The sequence below is a fragment of the Chinchilla lanigera genome, unplaced genomic scaffold (genome assembly GCF_000276665.1).
Source record: "Chinchilla lanigera isolate Chin_1 unplaced genomic scaffold, ChiLan1.0 scaffold00146, whole genome shotgun sequence".
NCBI lineage: Eukaryota > Metazoa > Chordata > Mammalia > Rodentia > Chinchillidae > Chinchilla > Chinchilla lanigera.
In genome coordinates, this window is record NW_004955547.1 from 362,674 (window position 1) to 375,721 (window position 13,048).

Consider the following 13,048-nt stretch of genomic DNA (forward strand, 5'->3'; position numbering starts at 1 on the left):
TCGTTGTGAGTTTGAGACCAGCCTGGGCTACAAAGTGAGCTCAAGGCCAGCCTGAACTGCATAGTGAGACCCTGTCTCAAGAAGACAAAAACAAAACAAAACAAAAACCTGCATAATTTTAGTTCAGTAAGCTTTCTCCCCCACTCTCTAAGGTGGGGTCTTGCTATGTTGCTCAGGATGGTCTTGAACTCCTCAGCTCAAATGATATTTCTGCCTCAGCCTCCTGAGTGGCTGGGACTAGGTGCATGTGCTGCCATTTTCAGTTGAAGTAAGCTTTTTATGGTTTAGAATAGTTTCCTGGGTTCACAGAAAATTCACAGAAGTGCAGAGTTCAATTTCCTTTATTGTTGACACGGCGTGTTTGCCATAATGAAAAGACCCAACAATGCCATTTTGCTCTGTGTGTATGTGTGTGTGTGTGTGTGTGTGTGTGTGTGTGTGTGTGTACTGTGTAGTATGTATAGTTCAGGCCTCACATATGCTGCAAACACTACCAGTGAGTGCACCTGTAAATCAAGTTTTTCTAAGAGAAATGTCCTCAAAGATTCCGTGCATGTGGTTACTGGTATTTGTAGCAGGATCTCCTGTTCTTTTACACTGGATCTTTCATTCTCAGTCACTTTATTACAGCTTAATTTTTTTTGAATCCTACATTGGATCATTTGAACGTCTGGGAAGTACTTTGTGTCTGGCCTGACTTGAGACCCCAGGTCTCCCCTTGTAAACAATGGGAAACAATAGATTGCCTTTACTCCTTGTAAACAAGGAGTAAAGACAATAAAGAAATTGAACACAGAACTTGCAGTCGCCCTGATACTCTATGTGTTTGTGCTGATTGTCTTTACAGCTCTGGACTCAAACAATTCATACAGATTCTTTGAAATCTGAAGCCAGGAGTGGTGGCGCACACCTGTAATCCCAGCGCTCAGGAGGCTGAGGCAGGGGGATTGTTGAGAGGTTGAGACCAGCCTGGGCTACAATGTGAGCTCAAGGCCAGCCTGAACTGCATAGCAAGACCCTGTCTCAAAAGACCAAAAAAAAAAAAAAAATGAAAAAAGAAATTTGAACTCCAGTCCTAAAACCCTATATATACTCAGATTCGCCTCCAGATATTCGCTGATATCACTCCAAGTCAGCCTGCCTGTCTGTAGCTGAATCAAATCTGATCTTCCCCAGGCTCATTCTCCAGGTTTTTCCTCACAGCACCGCTTCCTAACACTTGGATTGCTGGAATTACAGACTTCATTCTGAATTCCTCTTCATGGGCTTAAAATGCCTTATTTTATTGGTGCCTTCTTTCATGCCTTTTAAATCAAAGGGTTACTGGAATATGCTTTTAGAATTACTTGGCATTACCAAACTTTTGTTCCCCTACCAGTTTGGTTATATTACCTTATAAACTATGGGGAGGTGGGTAATGTAACTAAATGGAGTCTTGGAGTATTGCTGGCTTTACTTTATCTCATACTAAAACTTTTGGACTTCTGGACATCTGAGAACTTTCAGACAGGTTTTACGTATATTTTTTCTACAACTAAGTTATGGAGTAGCTGCCAGCAAGAGATAGTGTTTAGATGTGGATGATATTTGTTCAATATGTCAATCTGAATTTCAAAGGCCAGCTCTGGTCATCTGGCAGCATATATTTTGTAAAGAGTGCATTACCTTTTGGTTTAACAGAAAGAAAACATTCCAGCCAGGTATGGTGGTGCTTGCTGGTAATGCTAGCACTCAGAAGGCTGAAGTAGGAGGCTCGCCAGGAGTGTGAGGCCAGCCTGGGCTACACAGCAAGACCTTGTCTTGAAAAAAGAAGAAAAAAAGGAGGAGGTGGAGGAGAAGGAGAGGAGGTTAAAAAGGTGCCGTGATTCAGACAAGAGATACGGTTTGATATCAAGTGGTAGTCACAGGATAGCAGGAGAGAAAGTACAATCGACTAAAATGTTCCAGAGGCAAAATCTCCAGGCCTAGCTGATTAATTGTAAGTGGGGGAGTGAGAGAGGTAAGAGATCGAAGACGGCTCTCAAGTGGCCCGGATGGCCCTATCAGCGCCTTGCCAGCTGTGCAAGCTTGGGTAAGATAGTCACCCTCCCTGTGCCTCATTTTCCCATGTGTCAGATGGAGGTAGTAATAATAGATGTAATGACCACCTAGAACTACTGGGAAGATTAAATTAATTGATATATGTAAAGAATTTTTTTTTTTTTACTTTTTAAATTTTTTTGATATATGTCAAGAATTTAGAAGAGTGCTTAGCACATAACAAAATCCCTAAGTGTTAGTTCTTTCACCAGGGCGGGCCAGGACTGGTAGTGAAGGGTGGTTTTGGCGTTGGACATGTGAGATTGGCACTGTGGTGCACCAGCTCTGATGCCCAGGCCACTGGGGTAGGAATCCCGAAACAGAGAGGTTCAGATAGAAGAAGCATAGGGGAGTTAGCACATTTTAGAACCACAATAACGGGTCAGTTACTTGATTGCACTCTTTGCCAAAGAAGAAATACAAGTGGCAAGCTCAGAATGAAAAGAGCTGGGTGCAGAGGCCCTGGGCTCAACCCCCAGTACCACACACAAGGAAAACATGCCAAGGCGGAGTGCTGGTAAGAGTGCGGAGCACCTGGGTCTCTCACGTACCCCTGATGGAAGGCAAAACACACTTCTGCGGTTTCTTATGAAACTCATCATGCATCCACTAATCAACCCAACAATTGCACTACTGGGCATTTATCCCAGAAAAACAAAAATGTGTATTCACACAGAAGCTACACATGAATGTTCTGAGAAGTTTTATTTGTAATAGTCTAAAACTGCAGACAACCTGACTATCCTTCAATAGGTGAATAAAATTGTGTAATTCATACAACAGAACACTCTGGAATATTCTGGAATGCAAGGAATGAACCATATTTCTTATAACAACGTAGATGAATCCCTAGGCACTATTTGTTTGTTTGAGACAGGTTCTTGCTATGTAGTCCAGGCTGGTCTTGAACTCACTATGTAACCCACCCTGGCCTCAAACTTGCGACAATCCTCCTGCCTCAGTTTGAGTGCTGGGATTACAGGTGTGCACCACCACACCCGGCTCCCTAGGCATTATTTTACGATGTTTGGGGTTTTTTTGTACCAGGAATCGAACTCACGACCTCGTGCTTGCCAGCTGCTGAGCTATATCCCCAAATCCTTGTTCTTGTTTCTTTTGAGACAGGGTCTCGCTATGCATTTCAGGCTGGCCTTGAACTCACGATGCAGCCCAGGTTGGCCTCGAACTCTCGGCAATCCTCCCACCTCTGCCTCGCGAGTGCTGGGATTACAGGTGTGAGTCACCGTGCCCGGCTATTTTATTGTTTTCATAAACTGACGAACCGAGGTTTTCTTGTGAACCTCAGGAGGGGCATCTTAGAGGAGCCCAGGAACCTTTTAAACCTGTCTAGGAAGCTCTCTGAGCCCTTGAGCCAGTGGGGAGCAGCCCCTGCTGGGGCCTCACCCGGCCACGCACCTCGCTCTGCCGTCCTCCTCCCCTCGACCCAGGCCGGCACAGCCTCGCTCACTGCTCACTGCGCCGCGGGGCACGTCCACCTCCGGGCCCCTGGTGTCAGGATCAGGGCTTCACATTAGGAGCCCGGTGAGTGCTTGCTGTCAACAAACACGATTGGATAGGGGACTGGAGGGAGGGAGGGAGGGAGAGGCAGGGCTCGGAGAGGAAGGTCCGCTGCAGGGCGTGCTGGCTTCGGAGGAGTCGGAAGCGAGCGGGAAACGAGGCCCAGCGCCCTTCCTGCTGCCCGGCCAGCTCTGTCCACCTGCGGCTGGCTTGGAGGAAAAGTGTGCCCCACGATGCCAGGCTCACGGGCAGGCCTGGAAGGGCTCGTTCCAGGGGAATCAGATGGCACGGGGGAGAGTATGTCCAAGGCCATATGGTCGTCCTCTCCGCACGAGTGGGGAGATGGGGAGCCGCATCCGGTGCTTTGGTCACAAGGGAAGGGAGAGTCCCCTGCATGTCCCCTTCCCACCACAGGGTGGCGGTGCAGCCCTGCCAGCGTCTCATGGGTGCTCCGTCCTCGCACCGTCTGGTGGCAGTTTCCCGAACTGCTTAAGAAAGGATATTTATTTTTTTTACTTATACTTTAAAGAATCAGAAACAGAACTCATGTGGTGGTAAACTTCTATTTGCCGTTTTAAAATAACTCCTGGGAGTTCTGCTCGCGAAAAGCCCCCAGTGCTACCTATCTGCCTTCCACGTGTCCCCAGCTGCAACCTGACTTCCTGCTGGCTTTTGATCTCTTGGGTCCGCAGCTGCCCGCCACCGACTCTCTCACTCCTCCGCAGGATGGGCCCTCCACCGGCCCGGGACTGTCTCCCTCCCCGTCTCCCTCCATGCCTGAGTCCCTGCAGGTGCCTCAGGCTTCCCCCACCAGAGTCTCTGTCTCCGCGGCGACTTTCGCCTCTGCCTCGTCTCAGCCAGCTGCATGGATGAGAAAGTCTCTTGCGCCATGCTCAGCCCACAGGCGCGTCCTCCGGCTCCCCACCCGCTCTCACCTCTCACCCGTCTTGCCGTGAAAGTCTGGCCCTGCCCCCAATCTCTCCACTTTGTCCTGCTGCTTTCAACGCCTGCTGGTGTCACCTCTCTTCTGTTGTGATTCGGAATGTTCTGGAGCCCATCCGCTTGGGGCTGAATCACCGCTGTTCCACAGACAAGCTTTGATCTTGGGAAACTTCTGGAGTTCTCTGATCCTCACTCTGTCATATAAAAATTGGGATAACACCTACCTGGAAAGGTCATAGATAGGATCAATGAAAAAGTGAAAGCAAAGCCAGGTGTGGTGGTTCACATCTGTAGTCCCAGTACTCTGGAGGCTGAGGCAGGAGGATCGCTGTGAGTTCAAGGCCAGACCGGGCTATATAGTGAGTTCAAGTCCAGTCTAAACTACCTAGTGAGACCCTGTCTCAAAAAACAAATAAAAGTGAAAGCAAGAGCCCCTCTGATACAGGACCTCCAAATGATACAGGGAAATACTATAACTCCCAACCTGCTAGAGGTCCGATACGCCGAATTCATGTTCCTCAAAATTGAAGAATGAATTCTGAAGAACAACAGAAGAGTAGGAAATTTTATTGAGGAGAGCAGCTCCCAAGAGAGACAGGAGGGGCCCAAATGGTTGCCCACATGCCCACTTCTCAAAGGAAGTTTTATAGGGCAAAATCATGAGGTGGGTACAACGTGGGACAAAACTATGATCAACCAGCGAGAATGTAAGTACAGTTGCCTAGGTAATAGTGATCCAATGTGGAAGCAAGCCACACAGCACGTGTACATGGAAAGAACAAGGATCTTTTTTCGGAGGAGATGAGTCAGGAGGTCCTGGTCACACACACACACACACACCCCGTGACTGATGCCCACTTAGAATATTGATCATTATTGTTTATCCCTCAGGGAGGTAGGTGTAGTCATTCCATCTTTATCTGGAGGCCTGGCCTTCAAAGAACTGTGGCCTCCGGCCACAGCTGTGATGTGTTCTCATCTCCTGCACCGACTCCCTTGAAGGCCCAGCCCCATGTGATGGCCTAGGTTTTTCTACCTGACTTAGCTGTCTATATACCTCCATGGCGATGAGAAGCACGGCCACCGCGTCTTACACCTCCTCCCCCTGAGTGTGACAAGCCATTACCCCACCGCCCAGCCCTCAAACCGTGCTGCATTCCTAGCTCTGTCCTCACTTTCTGAAGCCCTTCCACTGGGCCCTCTGGCACTCACAGCCCTGCACAGCAAAGCTTCCAGCAAACATAACTTCTCTGAGTGTCCCCCTGCCCGCCCGTGGCAGCGGGTTGGTCCTCGAGGCTCTCTGCTTGAGGGTCCTGTCCTCCCTGCATTCCTCTCCAGCGGGCGCAGCTTCCTCTCCCTCACCTTTCATGTGCCAGGCCAGGCGTGTGATCCTTGCTTTCCTTGCTCTTCAGGCTAAGCTAACTCGTCTGTTGTCTTTCATCCTTGTCCGGCCCCAGGCACGGGTCAGGAAACCAGCTAGCAAGGCTAGGTCCCTACCAGAGAGGAGAGCTGTTGGGCTGTGGTGCACAAGAGGCCTTAAACAGCACCCCAGAGGAAGGGAGGTGTGCAGCGGCTTACAGACCCTCCCTTCCTCTTGCGCTGGGGGTGTAGTTCTGCGGCATAGCACCTGCCTGGCAAGCGCAAGGCCATGAGTTCAATTCCCGGTACCAAAAGCAAAGCAGACGCTTCCTCTTCCCTGCAGTTGTTCAGTTTTAATCTCATGTCCATGGCTGACACCACCCACTCTGTCTCCCTTACCCACTCATCTACCAACCCCTGGGCTCCTTCCTCCTGTTACAGACAGCTAAGTCAGGTAGAAATACTCTAGGCCGTGACACAGGGCTGGGCCTTCCAGGGAGTCGGTGCAGGAGATGAGAACACGTCACAGACGCTGCGCCGCTGAGCTACACCCCTGGCCCCAGCCACAGCTGTGATGTGCTCTCATCCTTCGCACAGACTTCCTCGAGGGCGCAGCCCCCTCTGACTGCCGGCAGCATTTCTACCTAATGCCGCTATCTATAGTACAATTTCCCCCTTTCATCAGGGTGTCTGTCACACTGGATTGAGACCCACCCAGATGATCTCATTTCCAAAGACTCTACAACAGTCACCTCAGATTTCGGGGGAGAGGATTTCAACATCTTTTGGGGAGGGAGACAGAAACCCATCCATACCTTAGCCTTCAGCAAACAGGAAAGGTCATGTGACCGGCAGAAGTCTATGGGGAGGGGAGGGGTAAAGGCAGCCAGGGAGCTAAGCACATTCCAGGAACCCACACAGGGAGAAGAAACCCAAGAAAATGAGCTGCGGAGAAGGAACCCTTTCGAATCCCCTCGCCTGTCCAGAGTACTTCTTCCTCTTCCCACGCCCTCTCCCTTTCACCGTTCCCCACCTTCAAATAAATGATCTGCTTTTATTTCACTTATTTATTTATTTATCTTTTGAGATAGGGTTTCGGTCTGAGGATACAGCTCAGTGGCACAGCACCTGCCTGGCAAGCATAAGGCTGTGAGTTCCATTTCCAGTACCAGGGGGAAAAAAAAAGGAAAGAAAACAGAGATAGGGTTTCACTATAGAGTTCAGGTTGGCCTTAAACTCCCTTTGTAGCCCAGACTGGCCCTGAACTCACAGCGATCCTTCCGCCTCAGCCTCCCAAGTAGTGGGATAACAGACATGCGCCACCACGCCCAACTGCTTTAAATTCTGCTTCTTCAGTTCTGTTACTGGCTCGGGGTTTAGGGTTGCTGGGAGCCACGTGTGCCGGCAGAGCAGTGGCATGTGATGCTCACCCCCCCTCAGGCATCACACGGCCATCACCTCCTTTCTTCCCAGCATCTTTCCAGTCCATTCCTGTGACTTCTGTCCTACCAAGGCCTACAGCCTCCTGGTCCTGCCTCTTTATGCCCCTGACTTTATTGCTTTCGGTATCCAGTTTAAAGTCCACAGCCAATTACAGATTCACTTCCCTTTCTCGCTCTCCTTCGTTCCACTCGCTGAGCAAACCGGCAGCCCTGGCTGACGCAGCTCACTGCCGTCCCGTGCGTCGCTCACTGGGGAGACAGCAACACATGTTCATGTTTGCGAGACTCACTGCAAACTCCCAGCCCCTCAAGTGGCCCCTTGTGGCCCCTGATAACTCTGCCACCTTCCCTAGTTCACTGTTCTGGAGCGAGGTGACTACTCTCATTTCCTCCTTTCGTCTCCAACTTCTACCATCTTTTCTTAGCTGAGGACCTTTATTTCCTTGAGACAATAAAAGCAGTCAGAAGAGCACTTCCACAAGCAGGTGCCGCCGCACACCTCCCTTCCTCTGGGGTGCTGTTTAAGGCTTCTTGTGCACCACAGCCCAACAGTTCTCTCCTCTCTTGTAGGGGACCTAGCCTTGCTGGTTTGTTTCCTGGCCCTTGCCGGAGCTGAACAGGGATGAAAGGCAACGCACAGTTAGCTTAGCCTGCGGCAGCCAGGGGGCTCTTGCCTCTAGGAGGCAGAGGAGCCCTGAGCAGCAGGCTTGTCCATCTTTTATTCACTCAAACATAGGTACACGCAATTAAAGTAACACAAGGTTCCTCTGCTTTCCATTATCCATTAGTCCGCGCCCAGGTAAACAACCTGCTCCCAGCTGTATTCACTTTTCTCTAGAACCTGCAAGGTGACATCACGCCGCCCGCTCTCTGCCTTTCTCCTCTCTGCTCACAGAGAGGCCAATTAGGCCTCAATTCTCCCTAACTGGTCTGCGCTCTCTCTTCTGCAACATCAAATGCTCTGGGTTTTATCATTCCCACAAGTGTAAACACATGCTTCTGCTGGGTGGGCATCTGTAATCCTAGCCACTTGGGAGGCTGAGACAGCAGTATTCCTTGAGCACAGGCGTTTGAGGCTAGCCTGGGCAACACACCAAGACCTCATCTTGAAAACAAAAGCAAAACAAAATACAAAAGAAGGGCTGGGTGTGCAGCTCAGCGGCAGAGTGTGTGTTTAGAACGCGTGAGGCTCTGGGTTCACTCCCTGGTGGTGCACACCCACGTCCCCAGAAAACAGGACAGAGCAGGTCCGTCTTTCTTCCTTTCTTGAGTCAGAGTCTCACTGTGTACCGCAGCATTGGAGAGTAGCAGCGCTGCAATAACACTGAGCACACTTGGTCTTTTTTTTTTCTTTCTTTTTCATTTTTCTGAGACAGGATTTCTAGCTGGATATGGTGGCACACTCTTGTTATCCCAGAGCTCAGGAGACTGAGGCAGGAGGATTTCAGTGAGTTCAAAACCAGTCTGGGCCATATAGTGAGTTCAAGACTGGTCTGAACAGCATAGCAAGACCCTGTCTCAAAAGAGAGAGAGATACTGACTCACCCTGCCCTTGTACTCACTATGTAGCCCAGACTGGTCTCGAACTCACAGTAATCCTCCTGCCTCAGTCTCCTGAGTGCTGGGATTATAGGAGTAAGCCGCCATACCTGGCTACCTGGCCTTGGTTCCTAAATACTACATTCTGCACTAAAAGGAACCACTGAATACTATTCTCCGCTGAAAGTTCAGAACTCTGGAAAAACAGATGATTTCCAGGCTGGGTAGGACCCAAGATAAATCCTGACCATATTATGTCAGAAATCAAGTACATCCTCAAAGAATGAGGTAAAAAAGACATACTTGTCAAACAGTGAGAGTTTCATGGGGCTCTCACCAGCCAAATCATGGACAATTTGATCATCAAAATAAATAATGATAGAGCTGGGCATGGTTCATTCTCCAGCACAAACAAGAGAGAGATACAAACAAACACAAAGACAGAGACAGGTAGATGGACAGAGGTGATAAGAATGGATACGAAGAGTATAAACAACTCTTCCAAGAAAAAGTGAGTGGCCGGGTGTGGTGGCGCATGCCTGTAATTCCAGCACTTTGGAGACTGAGGCAGGAAGATCACAGCGAGCTCCAGGCCAGCGTGGGCTACATAGCGAGTTTAAAGCCAGTCTAAACTACATAGTGACACCCTGTCCCAAAAAGACAACAAGCAAAAACCCCACAAAATAAATGATAGCAATGGGTTATAATCCACTGAATAAAGTAGATGTCATGATTCCATAGATATAAATGAATACATAGAAATTTTGATGGAAATTAAATATTTACCTAGTTTCAGAGCACCTTCCCACAATGTTCTTATTAATTATAAAGGGAAGGGGCTGGGGATTTAGCTCAGCGGCACAGCGCCTGCCTGGCAAGCGCAAGGTTGTGATTTTGATTCCTGGTACCAGAAAACAACAACAACAACAATAAAAATTATAAAGGGAAAAATAGTAAGTATGTGATGGAGAAGCCAAGTAGACACCAATTTAAGTAATGAAAGCAAGCATTCTTGGAAATGACAAATCAAAACCAAGGCCTGTACTCTTACTAAATGTGAAAGTCATGCAGGCCAGGAAAGGACTGAGGAATTGTTCCAGGCTACAGGAGACTAAAGAAACTTGACAACTGTAGTGGGGCATGGTGGCGCATTGCTGTAATGCCAGCACTTCCGGAAGCTGAGGCAGGAAGATTGCACATTCAAGCCGAGCCTAGTGAAATGAACTCCTGTCTCAAAATACAAAATAAGAAGAGGGGCTGGGGATGTCTTTCATGCAAAGACCTGGATTCAATCCTTAGTGTCACACACACACACGAAACACGGCAACTGAATGCAATATGTCACTTTTTTTTTGGTCTGTTTTTGTTTTATTTTTTGAGATAAGATCTCACTGTGTAGTCCAGGTTGGTCTCAAACTTACTATGTAGCCCAGGCTGGTCTTGAACTTGTGGCAATAGTTGTGTCTCAGGCTCCCAAGGGCTGGGAGTGCAGGCATGTGCTACCATGCCCAGCTAGTTTTATTTAATGTTAATTTCTCATTTTGATAGTACCCTTGCTTGTAGGAAATAAACAGTGAAGTATTTGAGGTGACAGAGCATCAGGTTGGCAATTTACTCTCAAATAGTTTAGAGGAAAAAAAGGTTTGTTTTCTTGCTTTGTTTTTTTTGAGACAGGGCCTCACTACGTAGTTTTTTTTTTTTTTTTTCACTATGTAGTTTAGACTGGCCTTAAACTCGCTATGTAGCCCATGCTGGCCTCGAGCTCAGTGTGATTTTCCTGCCTCAGTCTCCAAAGTGCTGGAATTACAGGCATGTGCCACCACACCCGGCCACTCACTTTTTCTTGGAAGAGTTGTTTATACTCTTCGTATCCATTCTCATCACCTCTGTCCATCTATGCGTCTCTGTGTTTGTTTGTGTCTGTCTTGTTTGTGCTGGAGAATGAACCCAGGGCTTTCCTACTGAACTACATCCCTGTTATGGTCAGTGTCTAGATGTCCCCGCAAAGCCCCATGCAGTCTTAGGTGGGGATTTTTCAGAGGTAGTTGAATCTACAGTGTGTGATTTTTTTTTTTTTTTTTTTTTTTTTGAGATGGTCATGCTATGCAGTTTAGGCTGAACTTGAACTCACTATGTAGCCCGGGCTGGCCTTGAACTCATGGTAATCCTCCTGCTTCAACTTCCCATGTGCCGGGATTATAGGTATGTGCCACCACATCTGGCCTAGAGTGTGTGATTGATTCATGGTGCAATGCTAGGATTAAGGATGCTGGGATTAAGGGTGAGTGATTACTAAATCAGTCCATTGATTGGATTGGCACCACCCTAATCCCAGTAGACTATGTATAATACAAGAGATAGAAAGAGGCTTGTCTCCTCCCTTGTTGCTTTGCTATCTAGTCTGCCCACTGTAAACTATTCTCCTCTGCCGCACCACTCTGCTTTGAAGCCAGCTGATTATGGATTAAAATCTCTACAAACTGTGAGCTAAATAAACCTTTGCTCCCTTAACTTTGGGCATCTGGTATTTTGTCTCAGCAAGAAGAGTAACTAAGACAATCCCTAGCCTTTTTTTTTTTAAACAGGGTTCTCACAAAGCTGCTGAATTGCCCAGGCTGGACTCAAATTTGCTATCCTGCCTCAGCCTCCTTGTGTATTGGGATTACAGGTGTGAGCCACCCCACTAGATTCCCTTTTCTCTTGACCCACTCCGAAGACCTTTCATTTCCATCATTGTTTTTGGTATGGGCACCACTGCTCCCATGCTAAATGCAAAAGGCAATTTTCAGTTCTTGTTTCAGCAAGACATCAGCAGCACCTGGGCTGATTTACTTATTCCTTCTGGACACGTTTCCTTGACTTACAGCCAGGATGCCCATGGTCTCGTGTGCCACTGCTCTGGTCTCTGCTTCCAGAGGGTGAGGCTCTTCCCTCCTCTCCCTGCTTTGGTGACCTCATCTCGTCCTCCAGCTTTATCATCCACATGCTGATGACTTACAACTCTCCAGCCCAGGCCTCTTTGCTAAGCTCTGGACTTCCATAACCGGCCGCGTACTGCTGTTCCCCTTGGGTGTCGTCCAACAGGCATCTCAGATTTAACACATCCCACACCGAACTCCTGCTACAGCCTCGCCCAAGTCTGATCCGCCCAGGGTCCCCGGAGTCAGCGGGGCTGGCCGCACCGCCGCCTTCCAGTTGTTCCAACGCCCACGGGGTCGTGGCTGGCTCCTCTTGCCAGCAGTCCCTGTCTCTTGCTCCCAGCTGCCCAGGTCGCTGCCCTCTCTCTCCCGGGATGAGAGGCTTCCGTCTGCACTCTTTTCCACGCTTGCCCTTCCCAGTGTGTTCTCATTGCTGCTGCGAGCCCCATTCTGCCAGGAGTAAAGGCCACAGTCCCTACTGCACCTTCGAGACACTACACGGTCTTGTCTTCTCACGAAACTGGATACAAATGACAAAGTTTGATAATACTTCACGAAGTGCGAGATGTGGGGAGATACACATATATGTTGGTTGGAGTGCAGTTTATTAATTTCTATAAAAATGTAAGTTAAGGGGCCGCCCCCTAGCCATGCGGGCGCCCGGGAGGTGGGCAGTCATTGCCTGGGAAGCTGCGCGATGGTGCATGCTGGCATGGGCCAGCCCTCAGGCCAGCTGCCGCTGCGCGGTTGAGAACTATCATGGCACAGAGAAGAAATGACACAGTTGGCTCACCACGCGCCGGCCGCGGAGGCCCGCCCAGGGACGTGTGTGAATCATCCCAACATGGAGAAACCCCGGGGAATACATGTCATACAACAGGCCGCTCTTGCTCCTGCAGCTGAGAACCAGAAAGGTCCAGAGTCAGCGGAGGAGCAGCTCCTGAACAAGGACTCGGAGAACACGAGAATGCAGACTAAGCCCGAAGACTCAGAGGTCTAGTTGACCAGGGTCACGGGAGCCATTCGGAAGCTGGAAACCAGAGGACCTTGTGCAATACCTGGGGAGACCCTGTGGAGGCCATTCTTCCCTTGACAGTACAGGCTGTGGTGCAGTAGTGCGTGGAGTGCGTGGAGCTGCGGAGAGGTCTGCACCGAGATTCCTGCTGCCTGTGCTGACAGTTGGGGAGAGGACACTGACTGGTTGTGGGGTCCCAATGCGCTGGGAGGCTGGAGAGAAAAAGCTACAAAAAA

General features: G+C 49.2%; 1 pseudogene; it reads left to right on the forward strand.

The window, feature by feature from the left end:
* The first annotated feature begins 1,166 nt into the window (after positions 1-1,166).
* LOC102015245 lies at positions 1,167-4,553 on the forward strand (annotated as a pseudogene).
* The last annotated feature ends 8,495 nt before the right edge of the window (positions 4,554-13,048 follow it).